At 36.8% G+C, this 19,515-nt stretch overlaps 1 pseudogene; it reads right to left on the bottom strand.

The window, feature by feature from the left end:
• Positions 1-1,951: 1,951 nt before the first annotated feature.
• LOC123333381 lies at positions 1,952-2,887 on the bottom strand (annotated as a pseudogene).
• Positions 2,888-19,515: the final 16,628 nt, after the last annotated feature.

The raw sequence follows: 19,515 nt of genomic DNA, 5'->3' as shown, positions 1-19,515 counted from the left end.
TTTTAATATATTTACTTAGAGTTTTAAAAAATTCCATTAAAGTTGAAAGTTTAACTTTGGTCATCTTTTCCAAATATGTGCATTTAAGTTTAAAAATATGCCTCAAATCTGGCTGCTGATACAGGATCTCCAGTGACATTTAAATTTCAAATAAACAGAAATATTTCTTTAAAAAATGCCTGAAATTAACACTTTCAGAGCATGATACAGTCTTATGATAGATACATTCAATATAAGCTTATATTTTAAATTGTATGAATTATGAATGAACTTGCATGAATGATGAATATGAATTAAATACAGATGTGAATAAAATGTAAATATAAGATTTTAATATTAATGAAATAAAAATGTATTTTGTATAGTATATGTAAGTTCATTTTTGATGGAATATATTGTGTAAGTTGTATTTGTATATAGTACTTTTATATATTTACATGATGAATACTCATATTCATTATATGAGTTTTTAAAGCTTTGTAACAGCAGAATGTATAAAAAGATACTCAGTTAAAGCTCATTTTCATCACCTTATCCTTATATGCTTGGTTACCTATCCATATATTTTCACTATTTTTCCATTGTTTTAATGAATTTTTAGGCATATGTAAAATTAGATGATAAGTTTTCATCTTGTTCTAAACAGAAAGGATGTATGCACTGTTTTGCATCTTTCTTACTTTAAATATATAGCATAATGGAAAATTTTCTTTGTCAATACACAAAAAGCTAACCTTATTTTTTAAATAGATGGAAGGTATTCTACAGAATGGAACTTCTGTTGAATAGATCAGTCTTCTATTGAAAAACATTGCACTTAATGCCTTTTGCTATTACAAGCAATGCTGAAAAGAATGACTTTAAATGAATATTACTTCACAGATTTATTCACATACCACAAATTGGGAGAAAATATTTGATTTTCAAATATCAAATATTTGATAAAGGACTTGGATCAAAATATACAAAGAGTTCTTGCAGCTCAGTAAGAAGACAAGCAACCTGGAACTTGCTTATCAGTCCAGTGGCTAAAACTTCAGGTTTCTCATGCAGGGGGCATGGGTTCAATATCTGGTGGGGAACTAAGAACCATGTATGCCATGTAGTGCAATCAAAAATTAAAAAAAATAAAAGACAAGCAACCCAATTAAAAATGGGCTAATTATTTGAATAGAAATTTCACCAAAGAAGATATACAAACATATGATAAACACAGGAAAAGATGCTTAATATCATTCATCATTAGGGAAATACCAATTAAACCCATAATCAGGTGCCATCACATACTCATGAGAATAGCCATAATAAAAAAAGAGTCACAATTCAAGTGTTGGTGAATATGTCATGAAACTGGACCCTTTACACATTGCTGGTGGGACTAACATGGTACAGATTTAGAAAACAGCTCTATAGGTACCATACAACTCAACAACTCCATTTTAGGTACAGAGAATGAAAACATATGTCTCACAATGACATGGAAACAACCCAAATGTTCAACTGGTGAAGGAAAAAATGAATGTAATATATCCATGTGATGGAATACTATTTGCTATAAAATGGAGTAAGCTTCTAATAACTGCTACAACATGAATGAACCTCAAAAACATTATGCCCAATAAAAGAAGTTAGACACAAATACATATATGTTTCCATTTGTATGAAATGTCCAGAAAAAGCAAATTTATAGAGAAGGAAAAGAGATCAGTGTTTGTACTGGAGGGATGGAAGTGGTGACTGACTGCCGATGGTCATCAGAAAAATATTTGGGGTGATGGAAATGTTCTAGAATGGATTATAGTGGTGACTGGACAGCTCTATTAACTTACTTGAGTGTATTCAATGGTACAATGAAAACTTGTGAATTTTATAATAGTTAAATTACATCTCGATAAAACTGTTAAAATTATAGGAAGTTGTTTTACACTTTGATCTTTTAAGTTCACTAATCTTAGTTCTTTGAAATAGATGCAACCCTTGTGATCATATCTTTGAGAGCTTGTACCACTCACTTGCTTGTTCCTCAGAGTATAAATGAAAGGATTCATTACGGGGGCAATTGAAGTTGTTAGCACTGACACCACCTTATTCATAGCAACTGCTTCTTTTGCATGTGGTTTGATGTAGATGAAAATGCAGCTTCCATAAGTGATAGAAACCACAATTATATGGGAAGAACATGTAGAAAAAGCCTTTTTCCTTTGCTGGGCAGAAGGGAATCTGACAATGGTCCTGATGATGTATGTATAGGACATGATTACATGCACCAGGGTGAAAATGAGTCTCAACACAGTCAGGACCAAGAAGAAGCACTCTAGGAACTCTGTGTCTGAGCAAGTAATCTTCAGAATGTGAGCAGCATCACAGCCAAAGTGATATTAGAGTCACAAAACTCAAGCTCGAAGCCCATGCCAAATGCTGAGATGATGATGATTAGAGCAATCATGTAACAGCCAATGAGGAACTTGATGCAGACCATGTTGTTCATGATGGTCATGTAATGCAGGGGTTTGCAGATGGCCACATAGCGGTCATAGGACATGGCCATCAGAAGGAAAAACTCAGTCACACCCAGGGCAATAAGAAAAAATAATTGAGTGGCACAAAGATTATCGGTAACTGTATTGTCCCCAGAGGCAAGGGTATAGAGGTATCTGGGAATACAGACAGTGGTAAAAGAGACTTCTAGAATGAAGAAATTCTGAAGAAAGACATACACAGGTATTTTAAGGTGAGAATCTATAAAGGTGAGGGTGATGATTGTCAGGTTCCCAATCACACTCAGCAGATAGATGATGAACAAAAAGATAAAAAGCAAAATCTGTAAATTTGGGTCATCTGTCAATCACACCAGGATGAATGTTGTTAACACAGTGTAATTTTTCATCACTGACCTCTGACTTCTGCACCTTCTGTTGGTTAAAATAAGGTAGATATTGGATATGAGTAGGGTTCAAATGGCTTAAAAATGCGAGTAGAGTAAGAATGCTAGGCAAGACAATATAATTTTATTTGATAATGTGATTGCATTGGTGACTCACGCTCATCCAAGATTCATACAATAGTGTGGCCAAAAGCTGGTATTAAACATTCTTATCATTATACTTATAAATCTGTGATACAAGGACTCCCAGATTACAGCCGTTTAGAGAATGAACCTCTTTCAGATGACATCAGTCATGTAGAAAAGGAAAAAATAAAGGCAAAAGCATTATTTATCATGAATCATATAAAGACACCAGAGAGGCAGCACAACACATTGGCTTGGGGCATGGACTCTGGAGCCTGATTCTCTGGGCTCAAATTATCATTATTTAGCACAAGACTTTAGGCAAACTATTAATCTCTGTGTATCATTGTCTTTATATGGAAGAATTATTCCATGGGGAATAACTGAATTTATTGCATAGTGTTGTTAAAGGAATAAATGAGTCAATATGTTTAAACCACTTATAAAATTATCTGAAAATAATGAATAGCATATATGATTATGTTATTATTATTCTATACAAGACTTCAGAATGAATGTTGATAATCCTTCTGATCATAAATACTGTGTATCTTCTTTCAGTGGAATGTAAACAGAGTTGACTATAATGAAAGGTGGGATGTTCCTAAAGCTTTTTCTATTACTCTCTGTCTTTTCTGAATTCCACAGCCAAACATGCTCATTTAACAATTGCAAAGAAAAAAAGATTGCTTTTCTACTCTCTTTACTTTCAAAACTAGAAAAAATAAAATGAGGCATCTTCTACATATTAACCAGAATGCTCTTTTAAGCTGATATATTGAACTGTGTCATTTCCTGGTTTCAGTTCCTTCCCTGGTTTCCTTCTGAACTTGAAATTAAAGCGAAATTCTCACTTTGGCCTGAAAATTCCCAGGTGACCTGGCTCCCTTATCTCTCTCCAACCTCAGTTTTTCTACTCTTTCTCTCACTCGGCAGGTCCCATTTAGCGTGCCCTTTTTTAGTTCCTCCAGCTTCAGAGAGGAGGTCCTATGCTCTCCTAAACAAACCTGTGAACTTGGGGTTTTCAGAACATCACTGTTTATCTTATGGCACACCTTTGATATTTGCAATTATGTATTTTTCTTTTAAACTTCTCTTTATTCTCTTACCCCACTGCAAGACACACAAGAACACAGATCATGTTTGTTTTGCTCACTATTCTCAGTGGATTGCCTTGCAACATGTCTGGCACTCAGGAAGAGTTAAATAAATATTTTTCAAGTCAATAAGAAGGACCAGGCATTTTATACATGGAAATAAGTTGGCTGATTTCCTTTTTTTTAATTTACTTTTTTAAAAATTTTATTTTATTTAACTTTACAATATTGTATTGGTTTTGCCATATATAAAAATGAATCTGCCACAGGTATACATGTGTTCCCCATCCTGAACCCTCCTCCCTCCTCCCTCCCCATACCATCCCTCTAGGTCGTCCCAGTGCACCAGCCCCAAGCATCCAGTATCATGCATCGAACCTGATTTCCTTTTAACTGAAACATCATTCATCTATTTCCATATAGTTTTACTTACCTCCCATAATGTCTTGAAACTTATTGAAGCTATTTTTGGCATCAAAGGTAAAGAGATCACTTTTACCTGAGTCCCTTCATCTGATGTGGGTGCATGCTTGCTCAGTTGCTAAGTCTTGTCTGACTCTTTGTGACCCCATGGATTGTAGCCTGCAAGGTTCCTCTGTCCATGGGATTTGTCAGGCAAGAATACTGGAGTGGGTTGCCATTTCCCCCACAAGGGATCTCCTCAACCCAGGGATTGAACCTCTCCCATGGCTCCTGCATTGGCAGGCAGATTCTTTACCATTGAGCCACCTGGGAAGCCCCTCTTCTCAACTGACACCAGGTGTCTTTGCCTTGGCCCAAGAGTAAACCTGACAAAAATTTTTATGTTATTAAGAGTAATGTGCAGAAATGTTTTGTGGAAATGAGCTACTATCGGACTGAATTCTGTTCAAGCCCTTGAGTCTACCCCCATTCCCAATTCTTCTCTAGGAGGTTGGTTGAGACTTCAGGAAAGGTAATTCCTGAATCGGGAGAGTTCAGTTACCTGGGTCATTTTGTAAATGGTGATGGTGAAGGACTGGGGTACTGGAATCAGTCAGATTATGGTAATGATCTGGGTAATGAGCCAAATAATGGATCTGCCGCCCTCTGCTTTCTTTATTTCATCACCTAAAAAGTGCAAAGATTAATATCATGTGCCTCATTGAATTATGGTGAGAATTAAGTAAGACTAAACCCAAGGTTCTTAGCATAGTTTTAGGGACATTATTAATACTAAATAAAGGCTGAGTATTTTCACTCTTCTTTTTCCCTTAAAAAGGAGATGTGTGTGCTAAGTGCTTTCTCTCTTTGGTTTTGTTTGTTTTTGGCTGCGCTGTGTCTTCACTGCAGCCTGCAGGCTTCTCTTCTTGCAGAACACGGGCTTTGGAATACACAGGCTCACTAGTTGGTGGCTCTCAGGCCTTTCTAGTTGTGGCATGCAGGCTTACTTACCCTGTGGCATGTGGGATCTTGGGCTTCTCTGGTGGGTCAGTGGTAAAGAATCCACCTGCCAATGCAGGAGACCTGGGTTTGATCCCTGAATTGGGAAGATCCCCTGGAGAAGGAAATGGCAACTCACTCCAGTACAGTCTTCTTGCCTGGGAAGCCCGATGGACAGAGGAGCCTGGTGAGTTGCAAAAGAGTCAGACATGACTTAGCAACTAAACAACAATGACATATGGGCTTTTTGTTCCCTTACCAGGGGTTGAACCTGCATTCCTTGCATTAGAAGGCAAATTCCCAACCACTGGACCACCAGGGAAGTCTCTTACTTTCCCTCTTTGGTTAAGTGAAGTTTGGTACCCTTTCCATTCTTTCCTTCACTGTGATCATAGTTCTATCCTCCTTAATTTATTTCCCAGACCTCCATAAACTTTTCTATCCACTTTTATTTTGAGGACTTCTGGAGTCTCACAAGTAGTACTTCCTTGGAAAGTCTAATTATTAATAGAGCTCTTCATATATGTAGCACAGAGTATGATCTCTTCTTTCCAAGAGAGAAAGAAGTACTTAGGTTTGTCATTTACTGTTTGCAGTTTGTGGCATAACATGCTGACCATATTTCTTAATCCATTCACCTCTTTTTGAACTCACTCTACACATGCACATAACTTTAAGTTATCTTCTGGACTTGTCCTGGTACCCTGACCTTTCAAAACTTTCTGCCAAATCAGAATACCTCATTCAGACTGTGCTGCAAACTTAGCTGTCTCTTCCACACTCTTATTTATTTCCTTTTATCTCTTTGTTTATTAAAAAAAAAAGCACTCAAGCTTAATGAATACCAGTCCCCTTTATATAAAAATTTTATTTATAAATTATGAACAGATTAATACAATTTTAAATGCAGCTGATACTGTCAACCATTTTGTTCAGTCCTCTAATTTTGATGTTGAGAACAAATTGTTGGAAATATATGTATAACTGTCTCATAATTGGCAAGAAAATAAATTTGTCTCCTGAATCTTAATTATATATTTTCTTTCCTATAAAAGTGTGAGTAAAAAAGTTTTAGGAATCTGTTTTGTGATATTCAGATTTTCTAACTCTAAAGTGTTCTCTAGCTTCCAACAATTACAGTTCACCCATTTCGGTTTCTTGGTCTCTAAAATTCTCTGGAAAACTTAATAAGTGAATTACTTATTATGTGAAAGGTTAACCACTTAGTGAGGGTGTCTTCTTATTTGGAAAGCTTCTTTCTAATAGCTTTCTTGTTGTAAAGTCAGAACATGGTTCAATATTAAATTTTCAAAAGCTACATTAAGTTTTTAAAAAACTCAATATTTTGAACTATTGATTCTAGAGATATTTTGTTTTAATTGGAAAGTATATTTCTGATAATAAATTTCAATCATAGAAAAGATGCTTCTGGGAAAGGAAGTCCGTTTTTCTTCCTTCAAATTAACTTCCAAATTTTATTAGGCTAACAGCTAACATTTCATAAACTAGGTGCCAGATGTAGTGTTAAACACATTACATAGTTTATCTCAACATACCAGACCACCTGACCTGCCTCTTGAGAAACCTATATCCAGGTCAGGAAGCAACAGTTAGAACTGGACATGGAACAACAGACTGGTTCCAAATAGGAAAAGGAGTTCGTCAAGGCTGTATATTGTCACCCTGCTTACTTAACTTATATGCAGAGTACATCATGAGAAATGCTGGGCTGGAGGAAGCACAAGCTGGAATCAAGATTGCCAAGAGAAATATCAAAAACCTCAGATATGCAGATGACATGACCCTTATGGCAGGAAGTGAAGAAGAGTCTCTTGATGAAAGTGAAAGAGGAGAGTGAAAAAGTTGGCTTAAAGCTCAACATTCAGAAAACTTAAGACGATGGCATCCGGTCCCATCACTTCATGGCAAACAGATGGGGAAACAGTGAAAACAGTGGCTGACTTTATTTTTCTGGGCTCCAAAATCACTGCAGATGGTGACTGCAGCCATGAAATTAAAAGACATTTACTCCTTGGAAGAAAAGTTATGACCAACCTAGACAGCATATTCAAAAGCAGAGACATTACTTTGCCAACAAAGGTCTGTCTAGTCAAGGCTATGGTTTTTCCAGTGGTTATGTATGGATGTGAAAGTTGGACTATAAAGAAAGCTGAGCACTGAAGAATTGATGCTTTTGAACTGTGGTGTTGGAGAAGACTCTCGAGAGTCCCTTGGACTGCAAGGAGATCCAACCAGTCCATCCTAAAGGAGATCAGTCCTTGGTGTTCATTGGTAGGACTGACTGATATTGAAGCTGAAACTCCAATACTTTGGCCACCTGATGCGAAGAGCTGACTCATTAGAAAAGACCCTGATGCTGGGAAAGATTGAGGGCAGGAGGAGAAGGGGATGACAGAGGATAAGATGGTTGGATGACATCACCAACTCAATGGACATGGAGTTGGGATGGACAGGGGGGCCTGGGGTGCTGTGGTTCATGGGGTCACAGAGTCGGATATGACTGAGCGACTGAACTGAACTGAATGTAGCAACTCTCTGCTGTCTGTAGTATTGTAATTCACACTTTGAAGATGAGGACTAGGTATTGTTGTTTAGTTGCTAAGTTGTATCTGACTCTTTGTGACCCCATGAACTGTAGTCTCAGGCTCCTCTGTCCATGGAATTTCCCAGGCAACAATATTGGAGTGGGTTACCATTTCTTTCTCCAAGGGATCTTCCTATCCCAGGGATTGAACCTGTGTCTCTTGCATTGCAGGTGGATTCTTTACTGGTAAGCCTTGAATGAAGCTCCTCATAAGTATTAGGGAACCTAAATTATCCATCTAGATTACCATCCATCAAAGATATGGTAAAGTGGGGATATGAAGACAAATAATTTGATTCCAAAGATTCAGTTCTTAAACATTTAAGAATACTGCTACTGAAACTTCCTTCCACTTTACCTGTGTATAGCTTTTCATTATTGGGCAGATGGGAGGACATGGATAACTGACTTCTCCATGTTCTCATTTCCCCTGTTTTTTTGAGTCAAGAATCAATCTTTTATATGATGCCACTTCTGCCTATTTGACCAAAGTAAATGTCAGTTAACTAATTGAATCTGAATTAGGACCAGTAGTAGGCAGACAATTGCTCTTTAAAACCTATGATTAATCACACTCTAGCTATTCAAATGTTTCCCATCTGTATTCTGTCTCCAGGGCTCCTGATTTTTCCCTTTTAGAACAGGATCCTCCCAGTAAACATCAACTAGTTTTTTTGCAAGAATGGTTTTCACTTGGTTGTTGGAAAATATTTTCCACAAAGAGCCTTGAGGTGGGTTTCCCCTGAGTCTAAGGAAACATGGCTTTGCCCTCCACAGTGAGGGAATGGACTGTGTCCAGTTGCAGAGTTTTCAGATGCACCTGATTTACAGATGGCATTATGGGGATGTGAAATGGCTTTTATTAGCTGCTAGCTGCTGCCATTCTAGGTAATACAGTCACTCAGGGACTGATCATAGGAGACTTCATGTGCAAGGTCAAATCTCTGACTTCCAACTGTCTTTTCATCTTATTTACCTGATTCTATCTCTTATTTTTGATTCTGGCTTCAGGTAGCCTCATATGATACCTTGCCCTGGAATATTCTTTGGTCCCTGAAAACTTCCTTATTTTTCCCTGTCAGTAGCTACTTTTTCCATATCTCAATTTCATCTGGGAAATAAATTAATAAACTCCTGTGCAATAGCATAGAAATGTCCTAACTTAATGTATTCATTGACCAATAGCCTAATGTGTTTACATACATGGGGATAAATGTGTTATAAAATATAAAGCTCATTAAAGAACATTATATTTTCAGCTTGGAGATTTAGATTGTGTAGTGGAGAACAATGAGGGAGACATTATCATCAGATTGAGAGGAAAGGGCTTTCTTGGAACTTTTCCTATTGACTGTGTCCTCTATAAATCATCGGTCTCTGTTCTTAACCCTTCTCTCTTTCATGAACATTATTCAAAGATCTTGTGCAAAATCATGTCACATGTCATAGGACAAGGCAATATCTCAGAATTATCTGTTGATTCTTCTTCTGGAATACTGTCAACATTATTTAGTACCTAAATTTGTGTCTATTAGTTTCGAGTGGTGAATATCTGTCAAAATCAACAAACTTACAGGACAAATTTTATTATACTTCACAGTTGTAAAGTTTAATTATTCAAAACCAAATATGTCAACAGAGGAGAGCAATGATACAGGATGAAGGAAACAGGATGTTGTGAAATAAGTTGAAGGAAACTTCATTTAAAATGGAGGCAGAAGGCCAGAAGGAAGAACCTTCACATACTACAACTTGACATCAAATCACAGACCCTGACAGGAAGAATTTTCCTTGCCCAGCAACAAGCCCAGCCAATGGAAACTACTGTACTATACTTATTTACTTATTACTTATTTATTTATTGAACTCCCTTCCTTACCAAGAACAGACTTGTGGTTGCTGAAGGGCAGTGGGTAAGGGAGGGTAGGAATGGGAATTTGGGATTAGAAGAGGCAAACTATTATATAATGGGTAGATAAACAATGGACATATGGATAAATGGATAAACAAATGGACCAACTCTACAGCACAGAGAACTGTATTCAATATCATTTGACAAATCATAATGGAAAAGAATATGTAAAAGAATATATACGTGTATAATGGAGTCACTTTGCTGTACAGAAGAAACTAACACAACATTGTAAATCAACTATACTTCAAAATTAAAAAAATAAACTCACTTTCCTTACAAGGAATTTCATATGAAACAACCCCTTCCAACTTCCACTCTTTTCTCTACAAAGTAATGTTTCTCTTATTTGCTTGTTCGACTTGCCTATAATTTTTGCTATAGCAGCTTGTCCCAAATTACAGTCTTCTGCTAAAGTCATTATGCTGATAAAAATATCAGCTTGATTATACTCACCTCTTTGATGGTCCTTCATGGTTTCTGAGTGCACTTTAATCACAAAAGTCCTTCGTGTGACTCAAAGCTAGACAAGAATGGATGACTGAAGGCAAGTAAGTGTAGACTTCACCACATTATTTGTGTGCACCTCACATTAGTATTACACAAAAATTCTGTGAGAATGTTCTCGTCAGTAACCAATGCCTATTAATTTCCGGTCACCTCTTCTTTTAGGAAATTTTAAAGAAACAAATTTCAGTTTTATGGTTGCACTCTATCAGTAGGAAAAAATGTTCATGTATTTTGAAAAGACCCTGATGCTGGGAAAGATTGAGGGCAGAAGGAGATGGGAACGACAGAGGATGATGGTTGGATGGCATCACCGACTCGATGCACATGAGTGTGGGTGAACTTCAGGAGTTGGTGATGGACAGGGAGGCCTGGTGTGCCTCCTGGTTCATGGGGTTGCAGAGTCAGACATGACTGAGTGACTGAAGTGAGCTGAATGAATTATGGTTAACTGAGGAGATGGAAAGACTGTGGAAACTGATTGCAACTCTCTCCAGTTTGAGAAATTGAGATTTTGGCCTTTTCAAACAGGGAGACAGGTTTCCTCCTAAAATTTACATTTACAAGAACAGGATTAGTTATATCTGCTGAGTCCACCATAGATGTGAAGGGAACAACAGACTAAACAAACTCAAGGTTCCATTGGGAGCCCAGGTTCAAAAGTCACTAATTAATCTACAGTGTATTGAACTTGAAGAAATTCTTTGAAATAGAAGTTTTCATCATACATCAGGGGGAGGTGTGTCTTTGGAGAAAGGAAGATGCAATGACAGGTCATCTGCAAAACAAAAAGAATCAGATGAAAAGTCAAAAGACTTGATTCTCTCCACATGGCCTAGAGATAGTTCAGATGAATTTAGGAGAGAAGCTGCTCAGAATTCCCTGAGGGAAGCCAGACTGATTTATTTATAGCTTCCCTGGTGACTCAGATGGTAAACAATCCACCTGTCAATGGAGGAGACACAGGAGACTCTGTGTTCGATCCCTGAGTTGGGAAGATCTCCTGGTGAAAGAAATGCAAGGCACTCTAGTATTCTTGCCTGGGAAATCCCATGGATGGAGGAGCATGGTGGGCTATAGTCCCTGGGGTTGCAAACAGTCAGATATGACTGAGCGACTAACACTTTCATAGTTGATTTACATTAGTTTCTGCTGTACAGCAAAGTGACTCAGTTATATACATATATATATCCACTCTTTTTTAGATTCTTTTCACATATAGGCCATTATAGAATTTTGAGTAGAGTTTCCTGTGTTATACAGTAGGTCCTTATTAGTTATCTATTTTATGTATATAGTAAGGTATATATGTCAATCACAATCTCCCAATTTAGCCCTATTCCTTTTTCACCCTGCTAGAGCCATAAGATTGTTTTCTACTTCTGCAATATAGAGTACAAACTAGTGGTTACCAGTAAGGAGAGGGAAAGGGAAAAGAAAGGTTATTACAGGATTATATGAAAGCATATGTGTGGAATTTTTGAAAATTGTAAAGCACTATAGAATTTAAAGAATCTTTCATTCAATTAAAAAAGGATGAGTTTTATGGTTTGTGAATTATATATCAATAAAGCAGTTATTTTTTATTTATTAAAATTATTTTTATTGAGGTATAGTTAATCTGCAATTTTATGTTAGAAGCAATTATTTTTCAAAAATGGATGGATCTTCTAGACTGAAGAAACTACATTGCAGAAATTCTGCTGCATGATCTCATGGTGACTGAACAGAAGGCCTGAAATATTAGAAGAAAACAGTGAGAAAGAATTTTTACACTGGATGACTAAAGTCCTAGACTGCTATCTTAAGAAAATTTGACTAAAATCTGTCCTCAAGGAGGCACTGAATGATTTTTTTGAGGAATGTGAAAAGCTCAAAATCATTTATGGAAGATTATTCTGGAAAAAGTAGGAATGTGGATTTAAGAAGTAAGAATCTTGAAAGAAGGTGGAAAGACCAATTTGGAGAAATGATCAAAAAGCACAATGCTGATTCTCCATGTTAATTGCCTATTTGTGTCAAGAGCAGTATAATTCCAGTCATCCAGACTGAAACTCTGTAAGAAACTTATACTTTGCTTTCATCTAGTATTAATGCCAGCAAATATCATTAATTATTTCTAATTTTTATATTTGCATAAAACATTTTGCCCAGGTGGAACTATTAACCCAAAGAGTTTTAAAAGACAGACTCATATATTTGTTGATCCAGGTTTCTTAAAGAAATGCTCTCGGCTTACTTTTCCACTTTTCTAATCTTTTCTGAGTCTAAGGTGGGTTCTATCCCCTTATTGGTCCTGCAAGAATAGAAAGTAGTATTGCACTTCCATCATATACACAGACATACATGCTCAGTTGCTCAGTCATGTCTGACTCTTGTGACCCCATGAACTGTAGCCCGCCAGGCTCCTCTGTCCATGGGATTTCCCAGGCAAGAATACTGGAGTGGGTTGCCATTTCCTGCTCCAGGGGAGCTACCCATCCCAGGAATCAAAGCGGCATCTCTTGTGTCTCCTGCATTGTCAAATGTGTTCTTTACCATCGCCACTATCATTAACTTTTTAGAGGTTCTTAAACATCCAAAGTAACATATTTTCTCTCTCTTCAGAACAGCCACATTGGGATCAAGTGTGCTGAGAAACAATACATTCCTTGGGGATCCTGGTTCTGAGGGACTAATAAAGACATTTTGTTGCCCTCTCCAAGAACAAAGTTAAGTATATGTTTAAGAGAAGTCATCCCAGAGAGATTGGTAAGAAAATTGCAATGAGAGCATCAAATACTTGTCATCAGGAGACTAAGGAGAAGAATGAGAGACAGAACAATGGAGTTGGGAGGCATCCTTTCATTGAGTGGCTGGCAAAACACATCTTTATGTCTTCATTCAAATCCATCACTTAAGTAACCATGGATTTTTCTCAGCATGGAGAAATAGTTGCTATTTAACTTGAGGATTTATATTTATTTTTAAATAGACTTTATTTTTTAAAAAACTTAAAAAAAGAGAACATTTTAGATTTATAGAAAAATGGAGAAGGTAGTGGGCTTCCCAGGTGGCACTAGTGGTAAAGAACCCGCCTGCCACGTCAGGAGATGTAAGAAACATGGGTTCGATCCCTGGGTTGGGAAGATCCCCCGGAGAAGGATGTAGCAGCCAACTCCAGTATTCTTTCCTGGAGAATCCCATGGAGAGAGGAGCTTGGAGGGCTACAGTCTGTAGGGTTACCAAGAGTCAGACACGACTGAGCTCCCACAGAGTAGATAGTAACGGTGATTCCTATATACCATATACCGAAATTATCCTTTTAAAATCTTACATTAGGATGATGCATTTGTTACCATTAATGAACTAGTGAAAAAGTGAAAGCGAAAGTCTCTCAGTTGTGTCCAACTCTTTGTGATTCCCCATATTGTCCATGGAATTCTCCAGGCCAGAATACTGAAGTGGGCAGCCTTTCTTTTTTTCATGTGATCTTCCCAACCCAGGGATTGAACCCAGGTCTCCCACATTTCAGGCGGATTCTTTCCCAGCTGAGCTACAAGGGAAACCCAAGAATACTGGAGTGGGTAGCCTATCTCTTCTCCAGGGGATCTTCCCAACTCAGGGATCAAAGCCAGCTCTCCTGCATTGCAGGTGGATTTTTTACCAGCTGAACCACAAGGGAAGCAATTTAGGACTATAATGAATAAAGTTACTATAATAAAAGTGATAGTCACTTAGTCGTGTCTAGCTCTTTGTAACCCCATGAAGTGCAGCCCACCAGACTCCTCTGTCCTTGGACAGACAAGAAATTTTATGTGTCCTTGTCCACCAGACAAGAATGCTGGAGTGGGTAACCATTACCTTCTCCAGGGGATCTTCCCAACCCAGGGATCAAACCCGGGGCTCCTATTTTGCAGGTGGATTATTATTTTTTTAATATAAATTTATTTATTTTAATTGGAGGTTAATTACTTTACAATATTGTATTGGCTTTGCCATACATACAGGGGGATTCTTTACCAACTGAACTATCAGGGAAGCCCAATGAACTAGTACTGATACATTATTATTAAATAAAGTCCACAGTTTATTCAGATTTCCTTAGCTTACACAGGTATTTTTATTTTTATTGTTTTTTCTATTCCATGACCTCCTCTAGGACACTATGCTACATTTAGTCTTCAGATCTCCTTAGGCTCCTCTTACCTGTGACAGTTTCTCAGACGTTCTTATGTTTGAAGACTTTGGCAGCTTTGAGGGTTGCTGGTTAGATATTTTATTAATATAAGATGCCCACTATTGGAAGTTGTCTGACAAGATTGGGAAGAAGACCAAAGAGGTAAAGTGGCATTTTTTTTTCACATGCTGTCAATGATACATACTATCAACATGATTTATGATGTTGATCTGGATTATCTGACTGTTGTAGTGTTTGTCAGTTTCTCCTCTATAAGAGGAGTATCTATATAAATTATTTGGGATCCTTCTGCACAATATTTCTCCCTCCTTTGTTAATTTATTCCATCATTGTTTGTATCAGTATGGACTCTTGGTGTTTTAGAAATTTTAAAAGGGGAAAGGAGAAAGGTCTTGGAGAATAGAGTCCCATTTTCCCTGAATATTTTTGAAGTATAGAAGAAGCTTGCACTCATACTATGGCCATTATCATGTAAAGAACAATTAAAAATATCAAAATAAAAAGTACATTTTAGCAATGAGGTGATGGTTAATAAACATAGATAATATTGTGAAAGCACAAAATTTTATTTTCACAAGTGCAGAACTACAAAGACTGTCATTACCATTTAATAGAAAGATTTTTAATCATTTGATCCAAGCTCCTTGTGTAACTGTTACCTGTTTTACCATTTCTATCTTCTGTAAGTCTATCACTTTTTTCACACTATACCTGGATTTTATCTTCAGTAGTCTAGGATAAGCAACAAAACACTCTTTAGAATATCCTTCCCAAATCATGAACTTTTTGATGTTTTGATCAACCCTCCTAATTTCTAACTTTCTCCTTAAATCAAGGGATAATAAAAGTTTAGATACTGGAGAACTTAATTAACTAAGATTTACTTATCTTATCCTAAATTCAGGGCTTGTTCTTCTTGGGTCTATGTCAAAGCACCATTATTGATAATGTCAGTAGAAGTCTCCAGCCTTTGGAAGTCTTTTTATTTCTCTTCTGTAATCATGTATTTCAGGATGTAGTACAGCCAAATAATTTTCAGAAAGGTTAGCAGAAATATTTTTGTATATAAATTGATTTAAAAGAAAGAATATAATTATCTTCACTGATTTTGAATTTTCTCTATTAATACCATCTACTCATTCCTGAAAAATAAACATTTTAAAATGAGAAAGAGAGCTTTAGTATTTTAAAGATAATTTTTAAAGCTTTGGTAAAGAATCTTTAATGACTAATGACTCTTGTGCAATTGAACACTAGATACTGGAAGTATCTTCCCATGAGTACTAGATATTGAAGTCTTCCCAATGAGTGAGAAATGCTCTCTGGGCATTTACATTCTGTATCATGAGATGGCCATATGATCAGAAATATAATTTTATTTATTTAAATTTCTTTTCTATGACATGGGTTACTTTGGGGAATCTGGTCTCTGTAACATGCATTAATTGAAAAAAACATACTGAATGAAATAAGCTTGAAGGAAAGAAGAAAAAGCTTTATTTTGGCTTTTGTATTATAAGATAAAAATCTTCCTGGGGTTGGATTAGCTTGATGAATCTGCAGAATATAAAGAAACCAGTTATTTGAAGATGGCGGAGGAATAGGTGGGGGAGACCACTTTCTCCCCCACAAATTCATCAAAAGAACATTTAAACGCTGAGTAAATTTCACAAAACAACTTCTGAATGCTGGCAGAAGACATCAGGCATTCAGAAAAGCAGCCCATTGTCTTCAAAAGGAGATGTTTTATCAACGGTGCTGTATAGAAGGAGAAGTCTTGAGACTACTGTAAAAATAAGACTGAAAACCAGAAGCAGGAGGCTTAAGTCCAATTCCTGAGAACATCAGAGAACACCTGACTCCAGGGAACATTAATCAATAGGAGCTCATCAAACGCAACCATATCTACACTGAAACCAAGCACCACCAAAGGGCCAACAAGTTCCAGAGCAAGACATACCATGCAAATTCTCCAGCAACACAGGAACACAGCCCTGCGTTTCAATATACAGGCTGCCCAAAGTTACTCCAAAACTATTGACATCTCATAACTTGTTACTAGACACTTTATTGCACTCCAGAGAGAAGAAATACAGCTCCACCCACCAGAACACCGACACAAGCTTCCCTAACCAAGAAACCTTGACAAGCCACCTATACAACCCCACTCACAGTGAGGAAACTCAACAATAAAGAGAACTCCACAAACTGCCAGAATACAGAAAGGCCACCCCAAACGCAGTAATATAAACAAGATGAAGAGACAGAGGAATACCCAGCAGGTAAAGGAACAGGATAAATGCCCACCAAACCAACCAAAAGAGGAAGGGATAGCGAATCTACCTGATAAAGAATTCCGAATAATGATAGTGAAAACGATCCAAAATCTTGAAATCAAATGGAATCACAGATAAATAGCCTGGAGACAAGGATTGAGAAGATGCAAGAAAGGTTTAACAAAGACCTAGAAGAAATAAAAAAGAGTCAATATATAATTAATAATGCAAAAAATGAGATAAAAAACACTCTGGAGGCAACAAATAGTAGAATAACGGAGGCAGAAGATAGGATTAGTGAATTAAAAGATAGAATGGTAGAAATAAATGAATCAGAGAGGAAAAAAGAAAAACGAATTAAAAGAATGAGGACAATCTCAGAGACCTCAAGGACAATATTAAACGCTCCAACATTCGAATCATAGGAGTCCCAGAAGAAGAAGACAAAAAGAAAGACCATGAGAAAATACATGAGGAGGTAATCATTGAAAACTTCCCTAAAATGGGGAAGGAAATAATCACCCAAGTCCAAGAAACCCAGAGAGTCCCAAACAGGATAAACCCAAGGCGAAACACCCCAAGACACATATTAATCAAATTAACAAAGAACAAACACAAAGAGCAAATATTAAAAGCAGCAAGGGAAAAACAACAAATATCACACAAGGAGATTCCCATAAGGATAACAGCTGATCTTTCAATAGAAACTCTTCAGGCCAGGAGGGAATGGCAAGACATACTTAAAGTGATGAAAGAAAATAACCTACAGCCCAGATACTGTACCCAGCAAAGATCGCATTCAAATATGAAGGAGAAATAAAAAGTTTTACAGACAAGCAAAAACTGAGAGAATTCAGTACCACCAAGCCAGCTCTCCAACAAATGCTAAAGGAGATTTTCTAGACAGGAGACACAAAAACGGCATATAAACTCGAACCCAAAACAATAAAGTAAATGGCAATGGGATCATACTTATCAATAATTACCTTAAACGTAAATGGGTTGAATGCCCCAACCAAAGGACAAAGACTGGCTGAATGGATACAAAAACAAGACCCCTATATATGCTGTCTACAAGAGACCCACCTCAAAACAAAGGACACATACAGACTGAAAGTGAAGGGCTGGAAAAAGATATTCCATGCAAATAGGGACCAAAAGAAAGCAGGAGTAGCAATACTCATATCAGATAAAATAGACTTTAAAACAAAGGCTGTGAAAAGAGACAAAGAAGGACACTACATAATGATCAAAGGATCAATCCAAGAAGATATAACAATTATAAATATATATGCACCCAACATAGGAGCACCACAATATGTAAGACAAATGCTAACAAGTATGAAAGGAGAAATTAACAATAACACAATAATAGTGGGAGACTTTAATACCCCAATCACACCTATGGATAGAACAACTAAACATAAAATTAACAAAGAAATACAAACTTTAAATGATACAATAGACCAGTTAGCCCTAATTGATATTTATAGGACATTTCACCCCCAAGCAATTAATTTCACATTTTTCTCAAGTGCACACGGAACCTTCTCCAGGATAGATCACATCCTGGGCCATAAATCTCGCCTTGGTAAATTCAAAAAAATTGAAGTCATTCCCAGTACCTTTTCTGACCACAATGCAGTAAGATTAGATCTCAATTACATGAGAAAAACTATTAAAAATTCCAGCATATGGAGGCTGAACAACATGCTGCTGAATAACCAACAAATCACAGAAGAAATAAAAAAAGAAATAAAAATATGTATAGAAATGAATGAAAATGAAAACACAACAACCCAAAACCTATGGGACACTGTAAAAGCAGTCCTAAGGGGAAAGTTCATAGCAATAGAGGCATACCTCAAGAAACAAGAAAAAAGTCAAAAAAAAAAACCTAACTCGACACCTAAAGCAACTAGAAAAGGAAGAAATGAAGAACCCCAGGGTTAATGGAAGGAAAGAAATCTTAAAAATTAGGGCAGAAATAAATGCAAAAGAAACAAAAGAGACCATAGCAAAAATCAACAAAGCGAAAAGCTGGTTCTTTGAAAGGATAAATAAAATTGACAAACTATTAGCCAGACTCATCAAGAAACAGAGGGAGAAAAATCAAATCAATTAATTATAAATGGAGAGACCACAACAGACAACACAGAAATACAAAGGATCATAAGAGACTACTATCAGCAATTATATGCCAGAAAAATGGACAACGTGGAAGAAATTGACTAATTCTTAGAAAAGTACAACTTTCCAAACCTGAACCAGGAAGAAATAGAAAATCTTAACAAGCCCATTACAAGCACAGAAATTGAAACTGTAATCAGGAATCTTCCAGCAAACAAAAGCCCAGGTCCAGACGGCTTCACAGCTGAATTCTACCAAAAATTTAGAGAAGAGCTGACCACCTATCCTACTCAAACTCTTCCAGAAAATTGCAGAGTAAGGTAAACTTCCAAACTCATTCTATGAGGCCACCATTACCCTAATATCAAAACCCGACAAAGATGCCACACACACACAC

The sequence above is a fragment of the Bubalus bubalis genome, chromosome 4, assembly GCF_019923935.1.
Source record: "Bubalus bubalis isolate 160015118507 breed Murrah chromosome 4, NDDB_SH_1, whole genome shotgun sequence".
Taxonomy (NCBI): Eukaryota; Metazoa; Chordata; class Mammalia; order Artiodactyla; family Bovidae; genus Bubalus; species Bubalus bubalis.
This window is presented reverse-complemented; position numbering and strand designations above follow the sequence as displayed.